Source organism: Cervus elaphus, chromosome 28, assembly GCF_910594005.1.
Source record: "Cervus elaphus chromosome 28, mCerEla1.1, whole genome shotgun sequence".
Lineage (NCBI taxonomy): Eukaryota > Metazoa > Chordata > Mammalia > Artiodactyla > Cervidae > Cervus > Cervus elaphus.
In genome coordinates this window covers 31842852-31854452 of record NC_057842.1, presented here as the reverse complement: position 1 = coordinate 31854452, position 11601 = coordinate 31842852, and the positions used below count along the sequence as shown (strand labels likewise).

At 36.9% G+C, this 11601-nt stretch overlaps 1 long non-coding RNA gene across 4 annotated transcripts in view; it reads right to left on the bottom strand.

Annotated features, from left to right (window-relative positions):
- Positions 1 to 2869: 2869 nt before the first annotated feature.
- LOC122685263 overlaps positions 2870 to 11601 on the bottom strand; it is a 212356-nt gene continuing 203624 nt past the window's right edge. For all 4 annotated transcript variants that reach the window (XR_006338313.1, XR_006338314.1, XR_006338312.1 and 1 more), the window contains one exon: positions 2870 to 4969. This is a non-coding gene — a long non-coding RNA (uncharacterized LOC122685263). The remainder of the gene's footprint in view (positions 4970 to 11601) is intronic.

The window sequence follows — 11601 nt, the reverse complement described above, 5'->3', positions numbered from 1 at the left end:
AAAGCATTTTACACTTTGTTGTTGTTTTTGTACAGTTGCTAAGTTGTGTTTGACTCTTTGAGAACCCATGGATTGCAGCACACTAGGCTCCTCTGTCCTCCAACATCTCCCAGAGTTTGTTCAAATGCATGTCCATTGAGTTGGTGTTGCTATATAACGTCCATCCTCTGTCTCTCCCTTCTCCTGACCTCAATCTTTCCCAGCCTCGGGGTCCTTTCTAATGAGTTGGTTCTGTGCATCAGGTGATCAAAGTAGTAGAGCTTCAGCTTCAGCATCAGTCCTTCCAATGAATATTCAGGGTTGATTTCCTTTAGGATTCACTGGTTGGATCTTCTTGCAGTCCAAGGGATTCTCAAGAGTCTTCTCCAGCACTACAATTTGAAGACATCGATTCTTCAGCCCTCAGCCTTCCTTATGGTCCAACTCTCACAACTGTACATAACTACTGGAAAAACCATAGCATTGACTAGATGGACATTTGTTGGCAAAGTGATGTCTCAGTTTTTTAATATGCTGTCTAGGTTTGTCATATCTTTTCTTCCAAGGAGAAAGAATCTTTTAATTTCATGGCTGCCACATCACCATTTGCAGTGATTTTGCAGCCCAAGAAAATAAAATCTGTCACCGCTTCCACTTTTCCTGCTTCTGTTTGCCATGAAGTGATGGGACTGGATGCCATGACCTTAGTTTTTTGAATGTTGAGTTTCAAGTCAGCTTTTTCACTCTCCTCTTTCACCATCAAGAGGCTCTGTAGTTCTTCTTCACTTTCTGCCACTAGAGTGGTAATCTGCATATCTGAGACATATCTTGCTGATAGTTCTCCTGGCAGTCTTTATTCCAGCTCTTGAGTCATCCAGCCCAGCATTCTGCATGATGTACTCTGCATATAAGTTAAATAAGCAGGGTGACAGATACAGCTGTCGATTCCTTTCTCAATCCATTTTTCCCAGTCCATTGTTCCATGTCCAGCTCTGTTACTTCTTTACCTACTATAAACACTACCAACTTGAAATTCTTTAAGAGTTTAAAATTAGCTTCTCTGTGTATTTTTGTGTGTCTGTGTGAGCCTCTAAAATACCTCAGTAAGAGTTTTTTCTTTTCTCTCCAAATAAATAAATAAATTTTATTTCTATACTTAAACAAATATCTGTATTTCATTCAGCATATATTAGAGCATTTGTGCTGCCCAAGCTTTTAAGGGAAAAAATTAAGAAATGGAAAACTCTTGCTTTTTTTTTTTTTTATTATTTGTTCTCTGAAATTTAACTTTAGTTTAGCACTTAAACTAAGTATCAAACACTATGTGGCTACATTGTACCCTGACACCAAGAAATGGAAGTAAGTCTCTGCCTTTCAGGCATTCAGGACTGTTGAAGAGACAAGACATATGAGTTGCCACTGTATTAAAGGCAGACAGTGGTGAGTGCTAGAATGCAAGCTAACAATGAGGACGACCAAGACAGACAGCTTACTGAGTCCTTGCTGAGTCCTTATGGTGTGGAGGGCAATTTCTAAAAGATTTTCACACAACTCAGTTAATGCAACAAGCTGCAGGAAACAACAAAGTACTGTGGTTTTAAGGCAGGGGCGAGGTAGAAATTAATTTCAACTACTTAACTAGTATTTGGCCAAGTTTGTGAGCCTTTTTCTTTTTTTGGCCATGCCATGTGGCAAGCAGGATCTTATTTACCCCATCAGACATCAAAACTATGCCCCGTGAATTGGGAGTTCAAAATCTTAACCACTGTACCACCAGGGAAGTCCCATGTGAGTATTTTAAATGCTTCTCAAATCATTTTTTCTTTCATGGTTCACACAATGATCTTACCAGCTATTGTTATGATGTATTTTTTCATTTTCCCCTTTTTATTTTCATAGTCAATGAAAATCCCCACTTGGGCTGCACCATATCCCTCTCACACAGTCATATGGAAGCCCTAACCCCCACTACCTTAGAATGTGATTGTATTTAGTGGCAGAATCTTTAAAGAGATGCTTAAGTTAAAACAGGGTCAGTAGGATGGCTTCTAATCTGATACGACTGGTGTCTTTATTAATAAAAAGAAATATGGACACAGATGGGTACAGAGGGAAGACCATGTGAAGACACAGGTCATGGTGACTTCCTACCTACAAGTCAAGGGGAGACGTCCCAGAAGGAAACTAAATCCACTGACATTTTGTTCTCAGACTTCCAGCCTCCAGAACTGTGAGAAAAGATATTTCTATTGTTTAAGTCACTCAGCCTTTGGCACTTTGTCATGGCGGCCTGTGGCACTTTGTCATGGCGGCCCTGCCAAACTCACCCATGCGGAATGGGCACCTTTATCACATCATTATTCATCATAGTTACCTCTATTTTTTAATGCCTTGTATTTTTCAAGTAATCCATTGTGAAAAGGGAGCAACATCTAAATGCCCAAATCAGAGGGTGAGAAAGTAGATCCACAGTTGGTGCTACCTGAGGCCACCAGCACACGGAGTAACCTTGACCCAGTCACACAAGAAGGATGCTCAGGGACACCAGTGATGCATCTACATATAATGCACATTCTCAGCCACAGGGTGGGAAACAAAAACACATCTGTCTTTTTTTAAAAAGTTTACATAACAAAGTTCAAATCATCATAAGAAAGCATTTATTTGAGAGTTGGGAAAAGAGATCAAATGGTCTCTTACACTTTTCTAACTCTTTATTCTAAATGATAATTCATACAAATTTTGAGACTGTATGCACTTTTACAAAAATTAGTATCAGTTGCCAGAGTGGCCTGGGCCAGGAAAATAAATATTTAAAGAAAGTCTAAACATTGTATAAATTATTATCAGAATTGTTTTTGAATTCTCATCACTTATTGGTGGGGTGGGAGGAAACTATTACTAATAGAAGTTATTCTTTTTTATTGTAATTTATGTTTTATTCTGCTTGACAAATTACCATATTTTAATGTACACTTTTGAGTTTGTCAATTAACAAGTAAACATGAAAATATATAAGGTAAAGATAGAAATGATTTGGCCATATCATAACAATAGCTGGGTCCTATGACCTATAGCTTTCAGAATTTGACAATTAAGTTAATACGTAATAAATACAAGTTTAGATGGTTTGAATAACATAATTATCAAACTTGATTTTTTGATATTGTGTTTTTTTAATTTTTTGATTGGAAGATAATTGCTTTACAGTGTTGTGTTGGTAGTAGTTATTTTTATTTTCTTGAACTCTTGGAGGTCTGGTAGAGCTTCCAAGTATTTAAAATTAAACTCACTCAAAAAATAAAAAATAAAAAAATAAACACCCTCAAGATAGACTAGATTCTGAGATTTGGGTCAGAACAGAAAAAAAAAAACACACACACACACAACAGAATGGCTTTTTAGGACTTAGAGGTTTCAGTATTGACAAATATTAATAAATAATATTACTTATTTTTTCTGTTGGAAGCACTGCTTCTCTCTGGGAACAACTTGAAGGCAGGAGGAGAAGGGGACAAGAGAGGATGAGATGGCTGGATGGCATCATCGACTCGATGGACATGAGTTTGAGCAAGCTCTGGGAGTTGGTGATGGACAGGGAAGCCTGGCGGGCTGCAGTCCATGTGGTCACAAAGAGTTGGACATGACTGAGTGACTGAACTGAACTGAAATGAACTGCTTCTCTTGCCTCTTCCCTGGCAGGAATCTCATTTCCCACCTTCTCTTCCTAAAACTTGCCTGGCACAGAATACCATAGTCTAAACATGCCCTAAAGAAAATACTTCTTTTGTCACTCAACTTTTACTCACCTGGAACATTTTGGCTAGGTTCCCTTCCTCTCCTCTTTTTTTTTTTTTAATTCTCTTGGAGAATATATTTTAATTACCATTAATTTAAAATGTATTTTTGGACTATAATAAACTTTAAAAAATTATATAGTATACACATTTGAAATTTATTTTTTTGGAATCAATTATCATTAATTTGCATTTACAAATGTGCTGCTTTGCAGTTTATTGTTTTCTTACAATGTTTCAGTCTGTGTTGTCCTTGTTTCATTTTTCATTTCTAACGATGATTTGCATTTTTTTAAACCTTGGTCATACATGCTAGAGTAACTTACTATTCTTTTCAAAGTATGGGTTATTGTTTCTACTTATCCATTTTTAATTTTTTATAGTTAGATGGTTTATGCTTTCATTTATATTAATCTCTTTCTTCTAATTTATGTTTACTTTGCTTTGCTCCTCTAGACTCTAGTCTTAAAAGCAAAGATAATTTATTTTCTATATTCTTTACTAATCTGGAGAAGGGAACAGCTACCCACTCCAGTGTTCTGGCCTGGAGAATTCCATGGACTACAGTCCGTGCAGTCACAAAGAGTTGGACATGAGTGAGTGACTTTCACTTTCACTTTCCCTATAGACACGTTTAAGTTTATATCTTTTCTTCTCACATTCCACTTCTCATATCTTTTCTTCAGTCATATCCCACTAGTTTTGCTATTTAGTCCTTTGTTTATTCGGCTCCAAATAATTTATGTTTCATATCAATTGTCACTTTAACCTAATAATTATCTGCAATTGTGTGTATTTGTGTGTTTTATTTCCATGTATATTGCAATTTTTTTTGAGTAGTAGAATTTCTTGTAATTGTTGATGCATAAGTAAATGAAGCCTGTATAACATCACCTTTATGGAATTTGCTGACATTCCCACTGTGGTCTAGCACATGGTAAATTTTTGTGGCTGCATTATGTGTGCTTGAAAATGATATATAGTTTCGTGTGTATGGTGCAGGCTTCTTTGTGGAGCTATTCAATCAGGCTTGCTAGCTGCATTGCACAACTCCTCCATATCCCTCCTCCTTACCAAGTGGTTTCTTGGTTGATTTCTGAGGGGGAGATGTTCAGCCCCTTGCTGTGACTATGAATTTGCCGATTTTCCTTTGTGGGATTACCGGTTTCGCTGTTTCGTTTCACAATGTTCACCTGAAACAATCACAACATAAAAAGTTTTTTGTTTGGTATTTTTTTAAAGAGTGACTTTAAAATGTCTCTGTCTTTCTCTTCCATGATCCCAGACTCCTCTCTGATCATACAACCTCTTGTCACAACTTTTCTAGCCCCACCAGTCCTGTTTTTAGTTTCTCAATGCAGAAAGCTATTTCCTGACACAGGACTTTTAAACATCAGTTTTCTCTGCCTGGAATTACCATTTTCCCCATGCTTTACCAGATCCTTCTTAAATCAGTTCAGTTCAATTCAGTCACACAGTTGTGTCTAACCCTTTGCAACCCCATGGACTGCAACACGCCAGGCCTCACTGTCCATCACCAATTCCCAGAGTTTACTCAAATTCATGTCCATTGAGTTGGTGACGCCATCCAACCATCTTGTCCTCTGTCATCCCCTTCTCCTCCTACCCTCAATCTTTCCCAACCTCAGGGTCTTTTCAAATGAGTCAGTTCTTCACATCAGGTGGCCAAATGATTGGAGTTTCAGCTTCAGCATCAGTCCTTCCAATGAACATTCAGGGTTGATTTCCTTGCTGTCCAAGGGACTCTCAAGAGTCTTCCCCAACACCACAGTTCAAAAGCATCAATTCTTCGGTGCTCAGCTTTCTTCATAGTCCAACTCTCACATCCATACATGACTACTGGAAAAGTCATAGCTTTGACTAGACAGACTTTTGTTGGCAAAGTAATGTCTCTGCTTTTTCATATGTTGTCTGGGTTGATCATAACATTTCTTCCAAGGAGCAAGTGTTTTTTTAATTTCATGGCTACAGTCACCATCTGCAGTGATTTTGGAGCCCAAAAAAATAAAGCCTTTCACTGTTTCCCCATCTATTTGTCATGAAGTGATGGGACCAGATGCCATGATCTTAGCTTTCTGAATGTTGAGTTTGAAGCCAACTATTTCACTGTCCTCTTTCACTTTCATCAAGAGACTCTTTAGTTACCTCTTCACTTTCTGCCAGAAGGGTGGTATCATCTGCATATCTGAGGTTATTGATATTTCTCCCGGCAATCTTGATTCCAGCTTGTGCTTCTTCCAGCCCAGCGTTTCTCATGATGTACTCTGCATATAAGTTAAATAAGTAGGGTGACAATATACAGCCTTGACATATTCCTTTTCCTATTTGGAGCCAGTCTGTTGTTCCATGTCCAGTTCTAACTGTCGCTTCTTGACCTGTATACAGGTATCTCAGAAGGCAGGTCAGGTGGTCTGGTATTCCCATCTCTTGGAGAATTTTCCACAGTTTGTTGTGGAAACTTCTTAAATAATCCAAATTAAATCAGGACATTCAGTTCTACTTTCTTGAAATACTTCTATTTTTGTTCTTACTATACCTTGTTCAGTAGAGTATACTTTAGAACCCACATATTTTAAAAATCTGATTATTTACTTTTTGTTTTTTCTTTCAAATTAATTTTAAATTCTAATTGAAAAAATACTGTGTCTATTTTCTATTTGTTCCTCACTGTATCCCCACTGCTGTGATAGTACCAAGAGTATAGTTAGTATAAAAACATTTTATTAAATAGATAAATGAATACTAGCTCCAAGTAGTTGCAGATTGAAAATTGAGGATACAAGGATTACAGGCACTAATATAAGGTTAAAATTCCATATAGATATAACACACTCCATCTTAAAGACACGTACCTATTATAATTAAGAAAATCATAATAGCTATGAATTATAAAGTTCTAGTTATTATATGTTCATCATGGCTAATCTTTACAATAATACTGAATTTTGAAAATGGGTAAATTGAAGATTAGGAAAATGAAGTAACTTACTCAACATCAAGTTATTTAAACAAATAATAGTAGAATTGAGATTCAAAACCAGATGTGTTTATTTCTAAAGTTTGTCCTTTTTTACACTATCATTCCATGCACCATTATGCAACATTTGGTAATCTGAGAAATCCTAATAAATTTCACTTGAAAACAATTTATTTTAAAGAAACTAAAATGATATTCCCAGCTTTAAGCTTGATCTAAATAAAGTAAGACATATAAAACGTAGTTACTAATTCGTTTTTTTTTTTTTTTCAATCTTTATACAACTAACGCAATATTCAAAATATCCTTTCAAACTAAGTGTTTAGATTCTGGAGATAGAACTTCTCTACATTTTATGGAGTTCAATTTTACTACAGTGAATAGACATAACCATAGTATTTAACGGAACATGCGAGCACCAGTTTCTACTTCTCTGATAAGGCCATGTGTTTGGACTCCATCTAATACTTTCTTCCGTCTAACTCTGTCAAGCATTAAGATAACAATTCAAATCAGTTTGGCCCATTCAGTTATTTTACACAAAGTTGACAAAGCATCTGGACAATTGTAGAAACATCTGGATGATTAATTAAATCTGTGAGTGAAGTAATGGAATACTTGGGCACCCTGAAAACAAACAAGAGATGTCTTTGCCTGACTCTCCAAAATGAAAGTGGAAAAATCAATATTTTTCCTTAAGACCTTTCTTCACCTGTCTAATATACTAAATGTGTCTTATAAGGCGATGAACACTGTGTGTGCATGTGTGTGTGTGTGTGTCCATGAGTGTATGTGTGTTTTGCATTCCTATCATCCCTAAAGAGGATTTGTTTACTTAGTTTCTGTGGCTGAATATTAAAACAAAAGTGAAGAGAACAACTTGGAAAGATTTTTATAAAAACAATAGATTCACTCCACCCTTATTACAACATTATTTTTATTTAGCCAGTTTTTAAAAATAGTTTTGCAATAGAAGCAATAAAGAAAAGGTAGAAAAACCTACAACCTACTAGATTATAAGCATTCTGAAAGAAAAGCCTCAACAATATTTAATACATCAATGTGAATTATACCCATGTAAGAAAAATTTCAAATGCAAATTCCATTAAATAAATGCATAAAAGGATATATTTAATATAATACTTTTGAAAAAGCATCTTTATGTGAAGTCCAACACCTCAGTTACTATAATAATACACACTGACAAAAAGCTAACAACATAAGAATTAGTAATTGTTTTGAACTTAAATTGTTTTTCATATTGAATTAAAATCATTCATATTTTGTTTTCCTAAATTGCTAATTTTGTAAATTTGGCTCATTTACATTTTTTCATTTTTATTCATTTTTGGAGATGTTCATTTTCAATATAAAGAAGGCCATCATATCTTCTCTATGTGGGGCATACATGAAAAATGTTTACTGAGTTTGTTGGAGGCAAATAGAACTAAGCATAACATGCTGAGCCACCAGGGCCTCCCAGGTTGTGCAGTGCTAAAGAATACGTCTGTCAATGCAGGAGACTAGGGCTGGATCCCTGGATCATGAAGATCCCTGGAGAAGGAAATGGCAATCCACTCCAGTGTTCTTGCCTGAAAAATTCCTTGGAGAGAGGAGCCTGGTGAGCTACAGTCCATGGGGTGGCAAAGAGTCAATCAGACATGACTGAGTGAATGAATGCATTTTTTTAAAGCATAACATGGCAATTAAGATCATGGATCATACTGTTGAATACTTAATCATCTAAATCACAAATGCAAAAGACATATAAGTCCTTGCATATAAAACTGCTTTCAATTTCTATTTGGAGAGTTTTTTGTATCAGAAAAGTAATTTATTTGTGCTTCTGTTGCCTCATTGACAAATGAAAGTAATAATAACAATGATGCAATAAGGTCATTTTGAAAATAAATTAGTACACGCAAAACAACAGCACTGACAAAGAGAAGATGCTCAAAACCATTAGGAAGAAAAGTAATTCTCTGGTGTTAGAGTACGACAAGGCTGTATATTGTCACCTTGTTTATTTAACTTCTATGCAGTGTACATCATGCAAAATGCTGGGCTGGATGACTCACAAGCTGGAATCAAGATTGTTGGGAGAAGTATCACCACCTCAGATATGCAGATGATTACTCTAATGGTAGAAATTGAAGAGGAATTAAAGAGCTTCTCGATGAGGGTAAAAGAGGAGAGAGAAAAAGTTGGCTTAAACCTCAACATTCAAAAAACTAAGATCATGGCATCTGGTTCCATCACTTCATAGCAAATAGATGGGGAAAAAGTGGAAGCAGCGACAGATTTTATTTTCCTCAGTGCCAAAATCACTGCAGATGGTGACTACAGCCATGAAATTAAAAGTCGCTTGTTTCTTAGAACAAAAGCTATGACCAACCTAGACAGTGTATTAAAAATCAACAAATCACTTTGCCAACAAAAGTCCATCTAGTCAAACCTATGGTTTCTCCAGTAGTCATGTGTGGATGTGAGAACTGGACCATTAAGAAGGCTGAGGGGAGAAGAATTGATGCCTTCAAATTGTGCTGGAGAAGACTCTAGAGAGTCCCCTGGGCAGCAAGATCAAACCAGTCAATCCTAAAGGAAGCCAACCCTGAATATTCATTAGAAGGACTGTTGTTGAGCTGGAGCTCCAATACTCTGGCTACCTGCAGCAAAGAGCTGACTCACTAGAAAAGACCGTGATGCTGGGAAAGACTGAAGGCGAAAGAAGAGGGCAGTGGCAGATGAGATGGTTAGATAGGGTCACCGGCTCAATGGACATGACTCTGAGCAAACTCTGGGAGATAGTGAAGGATAGGGAAGCTTGGCAGGCTGAAGTCCATTGGTTTGCAGAGTCAAATATGATTAGCAACTGAACAAGAACAACCATTTTTAGTATCGGGTTTACAAATGGAATTCTATGAATATTTCTTTAGTGAAAGCTTCAGTGTAACTAGCCATCTTTTTCACAGACACAAGAACGGAAGAAAATTAGATCAAAACCGCAAGGAAGAAGATGCAAGGGTTAAAGTGCGGGGAACATTGTACTGTTCTCTGCAGGGCTAAGATACTATAAAGAAAAAGGCTCTAGGCTCTCATGTATACCTTGAATAGTTTACAAACTCATTCTTAACGCCTTCAAATCCTGTTTTTGTCCCCACTATTTATGTCATGAATGTTAAAGATCATTAAAAATCAATCTATTCTGGGTTTCATCTTCAATGCTCCCCTCCCCTTGCCCCCTACTCAGAATCTGACCACACACAGCAGACTTGCCTGTCCTCTCTCCTTTTGCCTTAGACAATAAGAGACATGTTGGTCTTGTTTTCCTTTATTCCTTCTCCTCCCACTATTCTTTCTTCTTCGATGCCCTTTTCCTCTTTCCTCCATGCCCATCCTTGGACATTCTCCAAGGTTTTTTTTACACTAGATAAATGAGATACTTTATATGAAATAACCAAATCTAGGGTCTAAAGTATAAAAAGTGATCCAAAAAAGAAAGTTCCTTTTGTTCTCTTATGCTCCTCTTTTCTCAGTGATATCATCTGTGTTTGTGGCTTTAATCATCAGTTCCACATAGATGAGGCTTAAATCTCTATCTTCTGACTTCTCTCCTCAGATTCACTCCTCTGTTCCTACCTGGCCCAGGTGTTCAACCTCAATTCTTTCTTGCTTTGCTCTTATCTAGGTACCACTCCCCACAACTTCTGTGAAAATCTTCCATTTTTATGGCACTGGTTATATTTTGATCATGAATTATCAGAGGTGACTTTCACTCTTTGTTCTCACCTGTAAGTGGCTAGGTCCAGAAGGATATATTTTTAGTGTCTATCACATTCACGTCCTCTTTTAAATTCTCAACTTACTAGTTCAAAACTGTCAGCATTAGACCTGGGCAATTGATCAGAGATGGAACAGCATCTCTTTCCAAATCTGTGCTTCCAAAATTTTGTTGCCATTAATACTAAGTGAGAGTGAAAGTCACTCAGTCGTGTCCAAATCTTTGCGACCCCATGGCCTATAGCCTGCCAGGCTCCTCTGTCCATGGAATTCTCCAGGCAAGAATACTGGAGTGGGTTGCCATTCCCTTCTCCAAGGTATCTTCCTGACCCAGAGACTGAACCCAGGTCTCCCACATTAGAGGCAGATTCTTTACCATCTGAGCAGCTAAATCAATCTATAAATAGGTCTGACACATTTCTTGGATTATGCCAATTCTTAAAAAAAACAATTTTAAGTTTTCCCAAATATCGAATACAAACTCGATATGTTTTGTGGCATTTATAAATTTATGTTTATAGACTTATCTTTGATCATTTTAATTCTTATACTGCATTATAATAAAACTGTGTTATTAAGAGTTCCCTGGTTCTGTCTTGTTCGTTCTTACCCTGTCACTTCGCTCCATGAGAGACATTTTTCCCCAGTTGTCATCACTGATTGACATTGATCCTATAATTCCAGGCTTAGAGTATGTACCGTTTTCTCCAGTGAGTGACCTTATTTGATTCTCAGGCTTAGGCAGCAGGAGCTTTTGTTGTCCACAGATTCTGCTGAAATGCCCTCCACTTTGTAAGGAGTTACTACCAACCTGATGAAGGGAGCGCCACTTCTACCCTTGGCTCATGCACTTATCATCACCTTGGCTCTAGAATAAAGCCCTTTAAGAGAAGGGACTTTGTCTTATATTCATGTTTCATTTCTTCACAATTCCCAAGAATATACTAGAAGCATCTAAAAGAAAGGGAAAGATTTGTATTTGGTTGTCAGTTTTGAAGAGAGCAGATGGTTACCTCTCACAGATAGAAATATGAACTGACATCTATC